Source organism: Oncorhynchus kisutch, linkage group LG2, assembly GCF_002021735.2.
Source record: "Oncorhynchus kisutch isolate 150728-3 linkage group LG2, Okis_V2, whole genome shotgun sequence".
NCBI lineage: Eukaryota > Metazoa > Chordata > Actinopteri > Salmoniformes > Salmonidae > Oncorhynchus > Oncorhynchus kisutch.
Genome location: NC_034175.2, coordinates 30,778,389 through 30,796,255, shown reverse-complemented (window position 1 = coordinate 30,796,255; position 17,867 = coordinate 30,778,389). Strand labels below are relative to the sequence as shown.

At 42.5% G+C, this 17,867-nt stretch overlaps 1 pseudogene; it reads left to right on the top strand.

Annotated features, from left to right (window-relative positions):
• Positions 1 to 5,630: 5,630 nt before the first annotated feature.
• Positions 5,631 to 17,867, top strand: part of LOC109904016 (transcription elongation factor A protein 3-like) — a 38,913-nt pseudogene continuing 26,676 nt past the window's right edge.

Genomic DNA, 17,867 nt, shown 5'->3' with positions numbered 1-17,867 from the left:
TTGGAATGTGTTGAGTTCAGGGAAGCGATTTACATGTGGCAGGCATTGATAAGGGGAGAGAGCCATGGATTAGTGATGGAGGGGGGTTGAGGTCAGGTCAGGTCACATTAAGGGAGAAATAAAAGTTTATGGCCCGATACGGGCCACTAGTGTCCTGCCTAGCAGTAAAGAACGATGTTTGTACAGATGTGTAGGAGTGCTTGTGTAAATATCAGTGCTTGTGTGAAAATGTTTTTGTCTAATGCAGCTGTATTGATCCTCTGGGAAGAATAAACTTGGTTAAGCTTTCATAGTGTCTGAGTGTTTTAGTCTGAGAATTAGAACCTAACAATACCAAAATAGCTCCTAGTTTATGGATCCTGTCATCTGTTGTACATGCATCTTTAACTACCCATAAAGGGATAGGATTTCTACACCATAAAAACTGTGGGTACTGTAAGTTGCTCTAGATAACAAAAATGCAGCTGTCCACCCTTTTAAGAGGGTAATGTAGCTATGATTATCTTGATGACATACTGACAACTAAGACAACCCAGACCAGTTCCAGGAATTAGCCTGTGGAAAAACATAGTGTCTGTTGAGTGAGTGCCACTTCTTAAACTGGGCTTGTAAGATCCATTACAATCTGAGGACATGAACCATAAGAAGGCCTTTCTGAAGCACAATGGCCTCTCTCTGGTGTGATACTAAAGCTTTGACAAAGGCTGGTTTGTTCTCCCACCCATGTTGTCAGTGGAAACTGAATCCTATTTGCTTGAATAATGCCATATCCATGTTATTTTGCTTGTGTATATATCAGAATATGGTTGCGTCACTGGTTGAGTGGCCAGCGTGGATTAATACATGGTCAAATGTGGCAGAGGGAGTGGATGCCCATCTGGAATTGTCATTTCCTTTCACTTGCTTGATTGATACTTGGGAGCATACATTAATGGTAACATTAAAAACTTACCGAACATTATAAAGTGCAATCATAATGTGCAATCATTTAGCTTAAATGATCCAAATCCAGACATTCCCGAGAAGATGTATTCAGTTTAGCATGCATACACACAATGGTATTCAAAATGTCAGTGCATGGTAGCTTCTCTCTTGCTATGTCGCTGCCATTTTATTTTCTCTCCAACAAATCCAAAAACAACACATTGAGCTACAGTATACATGAGTAGTTTATATTGGTCTTAATGTGTACCAGTCTGCTTATACAGTGGCAAGAAAAAGTATGTGAACCCTTTGGAATTATATGGATTTCTGCATAAATTGGTCATACAATTAGATCTGATCTTCATCTAAGTCACAACAACAGATAGTCTGCTTAAACTAAAAACACCAAAATTATTGCATTTTTCTTGTCTTTATTTAATACATAATTTAAACATTCACTGTGTAGGTTGGGAAATGTATGTGAACCCCTAGGCTAATGACTTCTCCAAAAGCTAATTGGAGTCAGGAGTCCGCTAACCTGGAGTACAATCATTGAGACGAGATTGGAGATGTTGGTTAGAGCTGCCCTGCCCTATAAAAAACACTCACAAAATGTGAGTTTGCTATTCACAAGAAGCATTGCCTGATGTGAACCGTGCCTTGAACAAAAGAGATCTCAGAAGACCCAAGATGAAGAATAAAGCTGGAACGGGTTACAAAAGTATCTCTAAAAACCATGATGCTCATCAGTCCACGGTAAGACAAATAGTCTATAAATGGAGAAAGTTCAGCACTGTTGCTACTCTCCTGAGGAGAGTTCTGCAAAGATGACTGCAAGAGCACATTGCAGAATGCACAATGAGGTCAAGAAGAATCCTAAATTGTCAGCTGAAGACTTACAGAAATCTCTGTAACATGCTAGCATCTCTGACGAGTCTACGATACATAAAACACTAAACAAAAATGGTGTTCATGGAAGGATCTGGATGTTCCACAGCGCTACTGGCAAAATATTCTGTGGAGTTGAGTTGTTTGGAAGGAACACACAACACTACAGTAGCTTGCGAAAGTATTCACCGCCTTGGCATTTTTCCTATTTTGTTGCCTTACAACCTGGAATTATAATAGATTTTTGGGGGGTTTGTATCATTTGATTTACAATACATGCCAACCACTTTGAATATTCAAAATATTTTTTTATTGTGAAACAAACAAGACAAAAAAACTGAAAATCCTTCCCTCACTTCCCCTCACATTCTCTCTCTGTCTGTCTGCAAGCCATCCTCTCTCTGTCAGGGATGTTGGCTTCCAGAACATTGTCTAGATTAATGAGATCTATTTGCAATGATTCCATTTCTTTGGTTGACATTAATCTCTGATATGCAAAGATATGACCTGATTCTGGATGTTGTGCCATGGTAAAGTACTCTTGAATTTATGATAGTTATTCACCCCCCAAAGACAATACTTTGTAGAGACAACTTTTACAGCTGCAAGTCTCCATTTGTATTTATTATGGATCCCTATTACTTGCTGGAATGCGGTTTTAACTAATCCAATCCAGCATCCAGGATTAGACTCACCCTTTGTAGTATAAAGATCAGTTACACACACACACACACACACACACACACACAGATTTAATATTGTAGATATGTGGTAGTGGTGGGAGTAGGGGCCTGAGGGAAATCTGTGAATGTATTGTAATGTTTTAAAATTGTATAAACTGCCTTAATTTTGCTGGACCCCAAGAAGAGTAGAGTTCTTGGGGTCCAGCAAAATTAAGGCAGTTTATAAAATTTTAAAACATTACAATACATTCACAGATTTCCCTCAGGCCCCTACTCCCACCACTACCACATATCTACAATATTAAATCTCTGTGTGTGTGTGTGTGTGTGTGTGTGTGTGTGTGTGTGTGTGTAACTGATTTTTATACTACAAAGTTGGAGTCTAATCCTTATTGCTGGATTGGATTAGTTAAAACCGCATTCCAGCAAGGTGTCTATTCCACAAGTTACCACCGGCTAATTATATGATGTTGAAAAGATTATTTACTCTGTTACATCTGACTGCGCAATCCACTGTCTCATCAGCTCAGCCAGGCAATTTATATACTAGATCTACACTGTAAAAAGCATCTAGACATCATCTCCCATGTCTTTTAGACTAGCATTTGGTTTTCAACACTAGAGATTTGTAATAACCTTGCTGTCTCTCTCCCACATTTACAACATTGTTTCAATATTGAAATTTGACCTGTAGCTGTTCCATGGTATTTGTATTTGAATTTATTATGGATCCCCATTAGCTGCTGCCAAAGCAGCTAATATATCTACATTACTAAATCCGTGTGTGTGTGTGTATGTATGCATGTGTCTGTGCCAATGTTTGTGTTGCTTCACAGTCCCCGCTGTTCCATAAAGTGTTTTATTATCTGTTTATCTGCCACTCCTGTGGCAGGCCGGGCGCAGTGCACATTGACACGGTCGCCAGGTGTACTGTGTTTCCTCCGACACATTGGTGAGGGCATTGTGTCAAAAAGCAGTGTGGCTTGGTTGGGTTGTGTTTCGGAGGACGCACGGCTCTCAACCTTCACCTCTCCCGAGTCCATACAGGAGTTGCAGCGATGAGGCAAGACTAACTACCAGTTGGACACCACGAAATTGGGCAGAAAAAGGGGTACATTTAAAAAATATATAAATAATTGAGAAAAAAAGAATATTCCATGACACTTGTCAACTGTGGGACCTTATAGACAGGTGTGTGCCTTACTTAATCATGTACAATCAACTGAATTTACCACAGGTGCGCTCCAATCAAGTTGTAGAAACGAGGATGACCAATGGAAACAGGATGCACCTGAGCTCAATTCCAAGCAAAGGGTCTGAATACTTGTGATAAATGTGATATTCAGTTTTTTTTAAGTATATACATTTGCAAACATTCCACATAACAAAATGTGGAAAAAGTCCAGGGGTCTGAATAGTTTCCGAATACACCGTATGTGTGTGCTGTGTGGAGAAGAGATGACCAGGCAGAGACATGCTAATGACAGACTTGCTTTTTAATGGCCTCCGGAACACACTTCCACAATTTATTATGGTCTGTAGCATAGAAGGGTTGGTCCTGGTCGGTCCCTGGATGGGAGACTAGATGCTGCTGGAAGTGGTGTTGGGGGACCAGTAGGAGGCACTCTTTCCCCTGACCGCAAAAAAATATCCCAATGCCCCAGGGCATTGATTGGGGACATTGCCCTGTGTAGGGTGCCGTCTTTCAGATGGGACGTTGTTAAACGGGTGCCCTGACTCTCTGTGGGCACTAAAGATCCCATGGCACTCATTGTAAGTGTGTCCTGGCTAAATTCACAATCTGCCCCTCATACCCTCATGGCTACCTAATCATCCCCAGCTTCCAATTGGCTCATTCATCCCCCCTCCTCTCCCCTGTAACTATTCCTCATGTCGGTGCTGTAAATAAGAATGTGTTCTCAGTCAACTTACCTGGTAAAATAAGGGTCCAATAAATACAATCTATAGTACTCATCTCCAGTAATGAAAAAGGGCATGTTCGCCAAAGGGAGGGTTCACAACCTCTTGATCCCCGTCATCTATGGGATTTGCTCCCAGGAATCTGGCCAGATTTCGTCTTCAAATTGTACGTTGTAGAACAGATTTCATTGTCTGTCAGATTGAACAGGGAATTGTGTCAGCTCTGTTGTCTATCTATGCAAAAATCGCTGAAGTTGGAGACTTTTATTTCCCTCACCAACTTTAAACATCAACTATCGGAGCAGCTAACCGATCGCTGCAGCTGTACATAATCCATCTGTAAATAGCCCACCCAATCTACCTACCTCATCCCCATACAGTTTTTATTTTATTTACTTTTCTGCTCTTTTGCACACCAGTAGCTCTACTTGCACATCATCATCTGCTCATTTATCACTCCAGTGTTAATCTGCTAAATTGTAAATATTTGCTCCTATGGCCTATTTATTGCCTACCTCCTCATGCCTTTTGCACACACTGTATATAGACTTTCTTTTTTCTACTGTCATTGATTTGTTTATTATGTTATTGGCTTTTTTATTGTTTACTCCATGTGTAACTCTGTTGTTGTTGTCTGTGTCACACTGCTTTGCTTTATCTTGGCCAGGTCGCAGTTGCAAATGAGAACTTGTTCTCAACTAGCCTACCTGGTTAAATAAAGGTGAAATAAATCAAATATAAAATCTGCAGGGTTCAGAATGTTTCACATCACTGAATACACTGCAATTCTATTGATGAGCATTGGGAGACTGGCAGGATATAGGTGTTTTTCATGAAGCTTTATAATGGTGATCACATGGCCTTTAGTGGAGTTACGTCATGCTGTAGGAGTTGAAGGGAAGCACCGCTGTCACCGCTGAACGGGATGATGGGCCAGAACTGATGGGCCAACTCCAGCTCAGAGACGTCTAGGAAGCATCTTGGCTTTTCTGACTAACAATTAGCTTTGCCATGGCACCACTTTCTGTCCCCCACCATTTGGGATTTTCACTCTATCCTCAGAATAGATTGAAAGATTGAGACAGTGAGGAATATGCATCTTCATTTTGTTTATCTCTGTCTCTTCAATATAAACTCTCCTATCTCTGTAATAAACCAACAGATGCTACCGCTTTCACACAGTAACCAGACGGTTGTGCACACGTGGGTGTATGAATGCCTGTGAGTGTCTGTGCGTGTCCATCTGCATGTGTCTGTGTGTGCATGTGTGTCTGTTTGTCTGTTTGTCTTTTCTGGTTCGCTCCATTGTCTTTGCCCTCTTTCAATGTCCAAAAAGTTATTGTTCATCTTGATGTCTTGAGTTCATCATGTGAAGTCTTTGTCAGAACAAAAAATCTAACTGTCTGGGTAGCGGGTGGCAGGGTAGCCTAGTGGTTAGAGTGTTGGACTAGTAACCGGAAGGTTGCAAGTTCAAATCCCCAAGCTGACAAGGTACAAATCTATCATTCTGCCCCTGAACAAGGCAGTCAACCCACTGTTCATAGGCTGTCATTGAAAATAAGAATTTGTTCTTAATTGACTTCCCTATTTAAATAATGGTCATAGAAGTTTTCACTTATTTTAGCTGTAAGCGTATATTGTTGAAGACATCAGAATGTTGATGTAAGTTCTCCAGTTGCCTCCCTATGAAACTGAAAAACAGTCTACAGTCGGATCAGGTGATGGGTTAGGACCTCACTTTTCCATGGGCCCACCTACACAGCCTGGCGTCATGTGGAGCTCGTCTAAGGCCCCTCTTTGTCTCCACAGCCTGCATTCCTGGAAGCAGACGGGATGTTTGATGGAGAAGGGGTCGTCTTGCTCTTCATCATTGGTGGAGAGGTGCTTCGCAGGCCTCTTAGTGGCTGTATCAGGAGACATGGTTCGTCCCCTGGGGTTGGTGGGTTAGATGTTTAGATTATTATCCAATCAGATGTCGGTTTGTTTTAAAGTTTTCCACGTCTGATTCTGAAATCCTTCCCTCACTCCCCCTCATATTCTCTCTCTCTCTGTCAGTCTGCAAGCCGTCCTCTCTCTGTCAGGGATATTGGCTTCCAGGACATTGTCTAGATTAATGAGATCTATTTGCAATAATTCCATTTCTTTGGTTGACATTAATCTCTGATATGCAAAGATATGACCTGATTCTGGATGTTGTGCCATGGTAAAGTACTCTTGAATTTATGATAGTTATTTTCCCGAAATTACATGTTCTTCAAACTGCTCCTCAGGAGTCTCAATAATCCAGACTGCAGTGTTCAATAATCCAGACACTGGTTCACAATGCGTATGCTTTGGTCAGAGTTTAATCCGCAGTCTCTGGTTTTACCCAGAGCAGGTGCAGGCCTGTGTGGGATCAACAACCTGTCTGTTTCGTCCAGTCATGTCAACTGGCATCACATTTACAAGCCTCCACTTGTCCAGTTTTCCCTCTGAGGCAAACTCATAGTGAGTGGTGAGGGTGGACCCACCCTACCCACCACTTTCTCCAGATGTGTAGTCCAAATGTATTGATATTTCTCCCCTGTCTTTGGACAATGGTTCATCCTGTTCACATTGCTTTCCTCTCACTGAAGTAAGGGGACTCCAGTCAGGGATGTGATTTGTAGCAGCTATCTCACTCTTGGCTCACAGGGAGGGGAATGGGATTAAATCAAATGTTATTTGTTACATGCTTCATAAACAACAGGTGTAGACTAACAGGTGTAGAGGTCCTAGATAGCAGGGAGCTTGGCCCAAGTGATGTACTGAGCCGTACATATTACCATCTGTAGCCCCTTGTGGTCGGATGGTCGGATATGAGGGCCCATGCTGAATCTTTTCAGCCTCCTGAGGAGGAAGAGGCATTGTTGTGCCCTCTTAAAGAATGTGTTGATGTATGTGGCCCAGGATAATTCCTTAGTGATGTGGACACCGAGGAACCTCTCCACCTGCTCCACTACAGCCCTGTCCATGTGGATGGGGGCTTGTTCAGCCCTCCATTTCCAGTAGTCCACTATTAGCTCCTTTGTCTTGCTGATGTTGAGGGAGAGATTGTTTTCCTGGCACCACACTGTCATCAGGTCTCTGACCGTCTCCCTGTAGTTATGTCTTGTCGTCGTTGGTGATCAGGCCTAACACCGTCATGTTGTCAGAAAACGTAATGATGGTGTTGGAGTCATGCGTGGCCACGCAGTCATGGCTGAACAGGGAGTACAGGAGGGGACTAAGCACACACCCCTGAGGGGCCCCCGTGTTGAGGGTCAGTGTGGTGGATGTGTTGTTGACTACCCTCCCCACCTATGGGCCCCTCATGAAGTCCAGGATCCAGTGAGCGCTACAAGGTGATAGTCATTTAGATAGGTTAACTTGGAATTCTTGGGCACAGAAACTATGGTGGTCAGCTTGAAACATGTAGATATTACAGACTGGGTCAGATAGTGGTTGAAAATGTCAGTGAAGACACTTGCCACCTGGTCAGCGTATGCTCTGAGTATGCGCCCTGGTAAACTGTCTGGCCTAGGGTGGTTGCTGTGACCATATTACCGCCACACCGGCAGTTATGAGTCATGAACGCAGTAAAATTGTGATGTGAATATGTGATGGTAATCTCCTCTTACGTACTCTGGACATGTGTTGGTACTCAATTTGCTAAAGACCATCAGGTTAATAATGGCCTGGTACTCAGGGCTCTATTGTCCCTGTAACCACACTGATATCAATGCAATCAAAAATCACATCAAACACTTACAGTTGAAGTCAGAAGTTTACATATACTTAGGTTGGAGACATTAAAACTAGTTCTTCAACCACTCCACAAATTTCATGTTAACAAACTGTAGTTTTGGCAACTCGGTTAGGACATCTACTTTGTGCATGACAAGTCATTTTTCCAACAATCGTTTACAGACAGATTATTTCACTTATAATTCACTGTATCACAATTCAAGTGGGTCAGAAGTTTACATACACTAAGATGACTGTGCCTTTAAACAGCTTGGAAAATTCCAGAAAATGATTTCATGGCTTTGGAAGCTTCTGATAAGCTAATAGACATCATTTGAGTCAACCTTCAAACTCAGTGCATGACATGGGAAAATCAAAAGAAATCAGCCAAGACCTCAGAAAAATATATTGTAGCCCGCCACAAGTCTGGTTCATCATTGGGAGCAATTTCCAAATGCCTGAAGATTCCACTTCAACTGTACAAGCAAGTATAAACACCATGGGACCACGCAGCCGTCATACCTATCAGGTAGGAGACGCGTTCTGTCTCCTAGAGATTAACGTACTTTGGTGCGAAAAGTGCAAATCAATCTCAGAACAACAGCAAATAGTGTGAAGATGCTGGAAGAAACAGGTACAAAAGTATCTATATCCACAGTAAAACGAATCCTATATCGACATAACCTGAAAGGCCGCTCAGCAAGGAAGAAGCCACTTCTCCAAAACCGCCATAAAAAAGCCAGACTACGGTTTGCAACTGCACATGGGGACGAAGATTGTACTTTTTGGAGAAATGTCCTCTTGTCTGATGAAACGAAAATAGAACTGTTAGCCATAGTGACCATCATTATGTTTGGAGGAAAAAGGGAGAGGCTTGCAAGCCGAAGAACACCATCCCAACCGTGAAGCACAGGGGTGGCAGCATCATGTTGTGGGGTTGCTTTGCTGCAGGAGGGACTGGTACACTTCACAAATAGATGACATCATGAGGTAGGACAATTATCTGAATATATTGAAGCAACATCTCAAGACCTCAGTTAGTTAAAGCTTGGTCACAAATGGGTCTTCTAAATGGACAATGACCCCAAGCATACTTCCAAAGTTATGGCAAAATGGCTTAAGGGCAACAATGTCAAGGTATTGGAGTGGCCATCACAAAGCCCTGACCTCAATACTATAGACAATTTGTGGGAAGAACTGAAAAAGCGTGTGCGAACAAGGTGGCCTGCAAACCTTACTCAGTTACACCAGTTCTGTCAGGAGGAATGGACCAAAATTCACCCAACTTATTGTGGGAAGCTAGTGGAAGGCTAACCGAAACTTTTGATCCAAGTTAAACTATTTAAAGTCAATGCTACCAAATACTAATTGAGTGTATGTGAACTTCTGATCCACTGGGAATGTGATGAAAGAAATAAAAGCTGAAATAAATAATTCCCTCTACTATACTTTTATACTATACTATTATACTTTATTATACTATAGTACTATACTATTAGACCTAAACGGTATGACGGCTGCGTGGTCCCATGGTGTTTATACTTGCGTACTATTGTTTGTGGTGAACGTGGTACCTTCAGGCGCTTGGAAATTGCTCCCAAGGATGAACCAGACTTGAGGAGGTCTACAATTTATTTTCTGAGGTCTTGGCTGATTTCTTTTGATTTTGCCATGATGTGAAGCAAAGAGGCATTGAGTTTGAAGGTAGGCCTTGAAATACATCCACAGGTACACCTCCAATTGACTCAAATTATGTCAATTAGCCTATCAGAAGCTTCTAAAGCCATGACATAATTTTCTGGAAATGTACAAGCTCTTTAAAGGCACAGTCAACTTAGTGTATGTAAACGTCTGACCCAGTGAAATTGTGATACAGTGAATTATACGTTAAATAAAATGACTTGTCATGCACAAAGTAGATGTCCTAACCGACTTGCCAAAGCTATAGTTTGTTAACAAGAAATGTGTGGAGTGGATGAAAAACGAGTTTAATGACTCCAACCTGCTTGAATGATGCCTGTGAGTATAACAGGACTCATATGGCAGGCAAAAACCTGAGAAAAATCCAACAAGGAAGTGGGACATCTGAGGTTTGTAGTTTTTCAAAGCTTGGCCTACCGAATAAACATTGAGATATGGATGAGGTTACACTTCCTAGGGCTTCCACTAGATGTCAACCGTCTTTTGAAAATTGAATGAGGATTCTACTATAAAGGAGGGGCTCATGAGAAATGTTTGAGTCAGTGGTCTGGCAGAGAACCTTGTTGGTCTCATGACGCGTGCTCCTGACAGAGTCACCTCTCGTTCAAGTGCTTTTCTTCAGGCAAACGAATTCTCCTGTTCGAACATTATTGATGTTTTATATTTAAAACATCCTAACGATTGATTCCATACATCGTTTGACATGTTTCTAAAGGACTGTAACGGAACTTTTCGAGTTTTTGTCTGGATGAAATGCTCGCGCCTCATGAAAATGGATTACTGGGCTGAACACGCTTACAACAAGTGGCTATTTGGACATAAATGATGGAACTTTATGGAACACATCAGTCTGGGATTCCTGGGAGTGCCTTCTGATGAAGATCATCAAAGGTAAGTGAATATTTATGGTGTTGTTTCTAACTTTGTTGATTCCAAAATGGCTCTGAGTGCCGTTCTCAGATTATGCTTTTTCCTTAAAGTTTTTTTGAAATCTGACACAGCGGTTGCATTAAGGAGAAGTCTATCTTTAATTCTGTGAATAACACTAGTATCTTTTATGAATGTTTATTATGAGTATTTCTGCAAAATCCCTGGATGTTTTGGAATCAAAACATTACTGCAAGTAACGCGCCAATGTAAACTGAGATTTTTGGATATAAATATGCACATTATCGAACAAAACATACATGTATTGTGTAACATGATGTCCTATGAGTGTCATCTGATGAAGATCATCAAAGGTTAGTGATTCATTTAATTTATATTTCTGCTTTTTGTGATCTTGACTGGAAAAATGGCTGTGTTTTTTCAACTTGGTGGTGATCTAACATAGTCATATGTTGTGCTTTAGCTGTAAAGCATTTTTTAAATCGGACACGATGGGTAGATTAACAAGATGTTTATCTTTAATTTGCTGTATTGGACTTGTTAATAAATCCTGTTATGGCCGTGATCCCTGTACAGGGATCAACATCAGGGGAAAGTAAGCAGACTCAGGCCTCTGGGTGAAAACCCTATAATAACAAATTACATTTTTTACATTATCACAAAAATGTGGATCCCCAGAATAGACCCAACACCTTAACATGCTGATGACACTACCATGGTACACCTGATCACCAGTGATCATGAGTACATTAAGGAGCTGTGGGACCTGGCATAATGGTGATAGGACAACAGCCTCAGCGTAAGCAGAACAAAGTAGATGGTTAAACTTAATGACCATTCTCCCATCTACTGTACATTGCCATGAAGATGATCAGCAGTTTCAAGTTCCTAGGCACCCTGATATCCTTTACTGCCCTAAGACACAACTCAAAAAGTCCCACCGGCGCTTCTCCCTAACCCTCATCAACTTGCTGCAACTACAGTGTCTGTTTTTATTGCCATAGCACATGTAAATGAAATGTTGTCCATATTTACTTAAAGATGTATTTATGGTAACATTGCACATATTGTAACATTGTATAGTCCCTTGACATACAGTACTTAACCATATTGCATAATGCTCAGTTTACCCACTCTAAGAAATCATACGTTTATTTAAATATTATAGCTGCATTATGTATTAATGTGTCCAATTGATTCTGGTTGGTTGTAAATGTTTTTGAAAACTTTCACTAAACAACTTTTTTTTGCTGATGGCCGATCCTGTTGGAAACTTAATATATCAATAATTTTGGGACACATCACTGGCTGCAGTATTCCGAACTTTACTAGGTAGTCATGCAATAAACATTTAGGATTGTCACGACTTCTGCCGAAGTTGGTTCCGCTCCTTGTTCGGGTGGCGTTCGGTGTCGCCGGTCTTCTAGCCATCATCGATCCACTTTTCATTTTCCATTTGTTTTGTATTGTCTTCCCACACACCTGGTTTCAATCCCATCATTGTGTATTTAACCCTCTGTTCCCCCACATGTCCTTGTCCGGAATTGTTTATTGTAAGTTGCATGTGCACGTTTATCTGGTGTGCGACGGGTTTTGTACCCATTGATTGTTTGTTCTGTTTCCGGTGGTTTTTATTATTAAACTGCTCCGTTATAAACACAGTTTTTACTCTCCTGTGCCTGACTTCTCTGCCACCAGTACGCAACCTTTACAGAATTCCGGAGCAGCTATATGGAGTCAGCAGGAGCAGGTACGTCCGGGAGCACGCAGCAACCCCCCCCCCCTTCCTAGGACAACGCGCTCGTTGATTCAGGCGAGGCTGGGATTTTATAGATAGATTGTTTGCCTATAGTTTAGGGACCCCCATTGTTCCCGTGGCTGTGCCCTTCCCCGTTCACGCCTTAGCTGGTCGACCATTAGGGTCAGGGTTGATTAGGGAGGCCACCGCTCCTCTGGGTATGGTGATGCAGGGGGTTCACAAGGAGAGAATTAGTCTCTTCCTCATTGACTCTCCTGCGTTTCCCGTGGAGCTAGGCTTACCCTGGTTAGCTTGTCATGACCCCACTGTTTCTTGGCAACGGGGGGCTCTCACGGGGTGGACACGAGAGTACACAGGTAGGTGTTTAGGGGTTTCCGTTAGAGCTACCGCAGTGGAAAGTCCAGACCAGGTCTCTACTGTGCGCATTCCCCCTGAATATACCGATTTGGCTCTCGCCTTCTCTAAGAAGAAGGTGACTCAATTACCACCCCATCGGCAGGGGGACTGTGCGATAAATCTCCTGGTAGACCCCGCACTTCCTTGGAGTCACGTGCATCCTCTGTCACAAGCGGAGACGGTGGCTATGGAAACATATGTCTCCGAATCCCTGCATCAGGGGTACATTCGGTCCTCCACATCACCCGCCTCCTCGAGTTTCTTTTTTTTGAAGAAGAAGGTTGGAGGTTTGCGCTCGTGTATTGACTGACTATCGAGGTCTAAATCAGATCACTGTGAGGTACAGTTACCCGCTCCTCTCATCGCCACAGCGATTGAGTCAATGCACGGGGCACGCTTCTTCACCAAACTAGATCTCAGGAGTGCTTACAACCTGGTTCGTATCCGGGAGGGAGACGAGTGGAAGACGACATTCAGTACCTCAGGGCATTATGAGTACCTTGTCATGCTGTACGGGTTGATGAATGCTCCATCAGTCGTCCCAGCCTTTGTAGACGAGATTTTCAGGGACCTGCACGGGCAGGGTGTAGTGGTGTATATGGATGACATTCTGATATACTCCACTACACATGTGGAGCATGTGTCCCTAGTGCGTAGGGTGCTTGGACAATTGTTGGAACATGACCTGTATGTCAAGGCTGAGAAGTGCCTGTTCTTCCAACAGACTGTCTCCTTCCTAGGGTACCGCATTTCCAACTCAGTGGTGGAGATGGAGAATGACCGCATTGTACCCTTGCGTAATTGGCCGACTCCCACCACGGTAAAGGAGGTTCAGCGGTTTCTTGGGTCTGCCAATTACTACCGGAGGTTTATCCGGGGTTTTGGTCAGGTAGAGGCTCCCACAGCTGAAGGGGGCCTGGTGAGTTTGCAGTGGTCGGCTGAGGCGGACAGGGCTTTTGGGCTCTGTTTACCTCTGCTTTTTTTTTTTTACATGCGCATAAGAAATATGTTTTGTCCATTTGCAATATGATTTCATAGGAAGTCAAAAGTCAAAAGTCAAAAATGTCGAAATTTTGTAAAAAACTTCACACACCCTTTTGTGTCAATTACACACGTATAGGAACTGTATCAATATACTTTAATCATATTTTAATATCATTATTTTTTTTATATTTTTTTTTTACTTGTGCATAAGGCACAAGTTTTTTCCATTTGCAATATGATTTCATAGGAAGTCAAAAGTCGAAAATGTGAACTTTTTTGAAAAACTTATCACCCTCGTAAAAAAGTGCTTTCTGGACCGTTTTTCGAAATTGTTTCGATTTTTATGTCAATTCATCATGTGTAAGAACTGTATGAATATACATTTGTAAAATTGTATTATCATAATTTTTTTTAAACTTGTGCATAAGTAATATGATTTGTCCATTTGCAATATGATTTCATAGGAAGTCAAAAGTCAAAGTCAAAAGTAACTTTTTTGGGGGCCAAATACCATAAGAAATTTGACATGCTCAAAAATCCTGCAGAAATGCAAAATTGACTGGCCTGATGAACTCGGGATGGCCGGGCAGTGATAGTTGTTCCTTTCCATCATTCGTTGTGTTGATTTCATCATGTGCATTTGGTAATTTTTTTTCACTATAGAATCATATTGCAAATGCACGTGCATTGTTGTGCAACTGGTAACCCCCCCAAAAAATATGGTTGTAAATGCATTTACCGGGACTCCTATTGTCCATGCCCGCTATGGGAGTACCCTACTACGGCCCTCTATCCATGGGGGCCGTCCTGATGAACACAGGATGGCCGAGCAGTGATAGTTGTACCTTTCCATCACTTGTTGTGTTGATTTCATCATGTCCATTTGGTGATGTTTTTTCACTATAGCATCATATTGCAAGTGCATGTACATTTTCAATATGGTTCAATGGGCATTTACCATAACAAATTTGACATGCTCAAAAATGCAAAATTGACTGGCCTGATGAACACAGGATGGCCGAGCAGTGATAGTTGTACCTTTCCATCACTCGTTGTGTTGATTTCATCATGTCCATTTTGTGATGTTTTTTCATTGTTGAATCATATTGCAAATGCACGTGCATTGTTGTGCAACTGGTAACCCAAAAATAAAAATATGGTGATTTCATTATGTCCATTTGTTTATGTTTTCTTACTTTTGCAAAGTCACTGTGCATTTGCAATATGGTTCAATGGGCAGGTACCATCACGAATTTGTCATGCTATAAAAATCCTGCAGGAATGTGAAATTGACGGGCCCGATGAACTCGGGATGGCTGGGCAGTGATTCTGGTTCATCTCAATCGCTCGTTGTTAGGGTTGATTTCAGACTGTCACTTTGGTGATGGTACCTCACTGTTTAAACATATTGCAAATGGACAAGAGTCACCAGCAAGTCACCGTCCATCAGTCAATTAGATATCATTCTGACACCAAACTGATACAAACTGACACCAAACCCACTTTTTCCAACTCGTTTAGTAGCCAACTATCACATACTTCAGAGCTGGCCCAAAATTCACAACGCCTTCAGTTCAAACCATAAAAAAAAACATAAAACACGTAGTTACGTTCTAGCTGCGGGTCCATTTCTTATGTTATGTGTAGGCCTAGCTGAGGCGACCCCGAATCCCAAGTTTCGGCTCGATCGGTCATTTGGTGTCTGAGCAAAACCCTAATTGGTGCTGAAAATCCACTTTTTTTCCATGACTTGCTACGGGGTCCTTGAATGAGCTATCGGACAGAAACGTTGGGTTCCGTCTCTATGGGCCGAGACGGTCGCAATGCACCTAGTCTTGTGTCTCTGAGACTTTTCTAAATGTCGTCATTTTCGTAATGGTCAAAATGAATTGAAGTCATTGCAAATGTACGAGGCTGTTTCTCGGTCCGAGAACCTTCTAGAGCCACGTAACTCACCACGCACTATCGACCGGAGGTCTAGAACAGGTTTCTAAAGTTTCGGAACTCTAGGTCCGACGGTTCTTTAAAAGTTCCAACAAGGTTAACTAATGCAGGCAGTGTATGTCTCTACGCACCCCAATGGGTCCCTACTTCCAAGCTGTGTGTGTGTGTGATTTAGTTTTCCTTTGAAATTTTATGGGAAAAATGACTGATTTACAGGTCATGGGGGTTGCCATATATGAAGTTTTGGAAAGATCTGATTTTTTTAACCCCTCGAAACAGCCCCTGAGACACCAATTATGGCACTTCCGGTTGGCACAGGAAGCTTATAAGTCAACACATATCCTCATTGGGGTATGCTTTTACAGACTCCTGAGTTTTAAGTCCTTACGTTAAGAACTGACTGATTTACACAGTGTTGAATGCACTATGTCTATCAAACTGCAGGCAGGGTATGGGTATTTATTTTATTTATTTTATTTAACCTTTATTTAACCAGGTAGGCTAGTTGAGAACAAGTTCTCATTTGCAACTGCGACCTGGCCAAGATAAAGCATTGCAGTGTGAGCAGACAACAAAGAGTTACACATGGAGTAAACAATTAACAAGTCAATAACACAGTAGAAAACAAAGGGGGAGTCTATATACAATGTGTGCAAAAGGCATGAGGAGGTAGGCAAATAATTACAATTTTGCAGATTAACACTGGAGTGATGAATGATCAGATGGTCATGTACAGGTAGAGATATTGGTGTGCAAAAGAGCAGAAAAGTAAATAAATAAAAAACAGTATGGGGATGAGGTAGGTGAAGAAGGGTGGGTTATTTACCAATAGACTATGTACAGCTGCAGCGATCGGTTAGCTGCTCAGATAGCTGATGTTTGAAGTTGGTGAGGGAGATAAAAGTCTCCAACTTCAGCGATTTTTGCAATTCGTTCCAGTCACAGGCAGCAGAGTACTGGAACAAAAGGCGGCCGAATGAGGTGTTGGCTTTAGGGATGATCAGTAAGATACACCTGCTGGAGCGCGTGCTACGGATGGGTGTTGCCATCGTGACCAGTGAGCTGAGATAAGGCGGAGCTTTACCTAGCATGGACTTGTAGATGACCTGGAGCCAGTGGGTCTGGCGACGAATATGTAGCGAGGGCCAGCCGACTAGAGCATACAAGTCGCAGTGGTGGGTGGTATAAGGTGCTTTAGTGACAAAACGGATGGCACTGTGATAAACTGCATCCAGTTTGCTGAGTAGAGTGTTGGAAGCCATTTTGTAGATGACATCGCCGAAGTCGAGGATCGGTAGGATAGTCAGTTTTACTAGGGTAAGCTTGGCGGCGTGAGTGAGGAGGCTTTGTTGCGGAATAGAAAGCCGACTCTTGATTTGATTTTCGATTGGAGATGTTTGATATGAGTCTGGAAGGAGAGTTTGCAGTCTAGCCAGACACCTAGGTACTTATAGACGTCCACATATTCTAGGTCGGAACCATCCAGGGTGGTGATGCTAGTCGGGCATGCGGGTGCAGGCAGCGACCGGTTGAAAAGCATGCATTTGGTTTTACTAGCGTTTAAGATCAGTTGGAGGCCACGGAAAGAGTGTTGTATGGCATTGAAGCTTGTTTGGAGGTTAGATAGCACAGTGTCCAAAGACGGGCTGAAAGTATATAGAATGGTGTCGTCTGCGTAGAGGTGGATCAGGGAATCGCCCGCAGCAAGAGCAACATCATTGATATACACCGAGAAAAGAGTCGGCCCGAGAATTGAACCCTGTGGCACCCCCATAGAGACTGCCAGAGGACCAGACAGCATGCCCTCCGATTTGACGCACTGAACTCTGTCTGCAAAGTAATTGGTGAACCAGGCAAGGCAGTCATCCGAAAAACCGAGGCTCCTGAGTCTGCCGATAAGAATATGGTGATTGACAGAGTCGAAAGCCTTGGCAAGGTCGATGAAGACGGCTGCACAGTACTGTCTTTTATCGATGGCGGTTATGATATCGTTGAGTACCTTGAGTGTGGCTGAGGTGCACCCATGACCGGCTCGG